Consider the following 2,457-nt stretch of genomic DNA (forward strand, 5'->3'; position numbering starts at 1 on the left):
TTAACTTCGTAGCAATTTACCATTTCGTAACTAGCGAGAAAATACGCATATCGCGAGACAACAGTTGTGCATATATTGCAAAGTATGTGCTACCGTAGATCATATTTGTCAATATCTAAGTAGACGCTCCAACTGGCCTTGCCCAAGTTGTGCGAGTCCCGGAATATACAGTTAGGCGATGCCGCTTGCTGCAGAATAGCGAATGCAGAAATCAGCTTTATGCGGTAGTTTACATTCCGAGTCTAGATATGCACGGTATACGCATACAAAGATACAAACAGACCTACCATTAACGGGTTTACGTGGGTCGCTACCGTATAGTTACAGGGTAATAGAATGCATGGCTGGTGTATATCAGTGGTCTCGAGATGGGTAATCGAAAACCGGCCAGACCCTATTCTATGAGTAACGCGAGAGCGGTCGAGTACAACTGTCGGAAGATCGTGCCAAAGCATCGACGATCATGCGCAATGGCAAGTGTCGGAGGTCAGTTTGTACTCCAGCTTTTTCATATATATGGCGAATTTGTCTTACACTTGGATTTCTTGAATGAATTTTTCAATAGGTCGAATAATAGAAAAATTATTTCGATAATTATTATAAAAAAAAGAGATATTTAGATTCAAAATTTTTCTAAAAATTAGAAGAAGAAAAAATATAATTGAAAAGAATATTATATAAAAAATAAATTTTACAAGTTTTAAAAAACTTTCTCATATAAAGATTAATCATATATAAATAAATTATAACAAAAAGACTTTTTACTGTAGAGTAAAGTGCACTATGGACAACACAGTGAAAAAAACGTTTTGATTAAACTAATAATAGAACTTAAAAAGAATGGCATCAGATAACCTGCAGAAATTCTATTTGGTTTTAACAAATTAATATTCTTGGACCTCTTTTGTTGATTTAATTAGAACATTTTTCTCAGAGTACAACATTTTAATATAACTAAGATTATAACTGTATATCATAATAAGCGCATTTGACATAAAATAAAGAACATTCTAAAAAGAAGAATACAGAGAAAATAATATACAATAATAATACACAATGTTCTTGAAATTGTTTCTATTATTTAAGAATGTTGCCCTATCGATCGTCGAATAATCTATTCTCCATTTATCTTTTCGATTTCTAGTGTATCGCCCATAAGATCATTATGTATGATTATGCATTGTGTGCAGTTCACTTAAAAGCATTCGCCCGTATTGCCTGATAGTGGGAGACAACATCTGCATAACTGCGAGTGCGATATTAGTATTAAATCTCGGTATGCCGCGGGGGAGGGGGGGGGGATAGAGGAACACTGCTCGCAATTAGATCGAGACGTTATATGACCGTCGGTCCGGTGCAATCTGCAGTTTGCAACTTCGGCCAAGTCGTTGGAAGTCTCTGCCTTCCTGTTACCGTTTGCGCGCACGGTGGTCTCGGTTTACGCTACACGGAGGTACGCAAACCATGGGGGACGCCGCTGTGTTTGCTCGTAAACCTCTCGTACACGCTTGGAAACATCCGATGGACAGACACGCGCGAGCAACGAAATCCTCTTCGGCGACGAGCTTTCGGTTTCAAACTTGTTCACGACTTCGGTGTTTGTTTCATCTGTGCTCTTTGCGATACGTGTATTTACGTTTAACGCTGCTATCGAGGTTCGAACTTATTCATGACGCAAACATCATGATTCGTGTATATCTAAACGGGATCTAGCTTCAAAATCTCTTGTCTTGCTTCTGACATTCTCTTTGTTTAATATTGTTTGATATTAGCAAGTGACATCGTATTATTATAAAATTCGATTTATTACCAAATTTAATAATTATTTTAGAAAATACAAATAATGTTTAAGATAATATTCTCTCTCTCTCTCTCTCTCTCTCTTTTCATATGATCTTTAAGATATGACTTTTATGATTAAATATCCCTACGACCAAATATTAAGTTTTCGAATTCCTCGAGAAATCTGATTTAAAGATAAAATAAAAATTAAATTTGTTTATAAAGTTCGATTTTCGTAAATATTGAATATATTAGCTATTTGTATTTTAAGATACCAATTGCAGATGTAATAACTAAAAAATTAGATTCCAATCTTTGAATTAATGCAAGCTTTCTTTACGGCTACACACTCATAATAAAAACAGTTTAAGGAAAAACAAACAATTAAATGACAGTAATGAAATAAAGCTTTTGTTATTTGTCGTGGAAGATTCACTTTTTTCTGTGAGACAATCTACGATGTTTAACTTCCTCAGGAAACCGCGTTCGATGTTGATGGAAACGATTAGCGAAATTAATGCAAATCTCAGAGGTAAACGTGTCATTTACATGTCTGATTACCTTCAAGCCTCCCACCGGTTACATCATCGTTGCCATATTTGCCCATCGGCGTTGATTGCCGGAGAGGATGTCGCGGTCGTATAATTACGTTCCTAATCACGTTAACGAGAATTT

Source organism: Cyphomyrmex costatus, unplaced genomic scaffold (assembly GCF_001594065.2).
Source record: "Cyphomyrmex costatus isolate MS0001 unplaced genomic scaffold, Ccosl1.0 scaffold10, whole genome shotgun sequence".
Classification (NCBI taxonomy): Eukaryota; Metazoa; Arthropoda; class Insecta; order Hymenoptera; family Formicidae; genus Cyphomyrmex; species Cyphomyrmex costatus.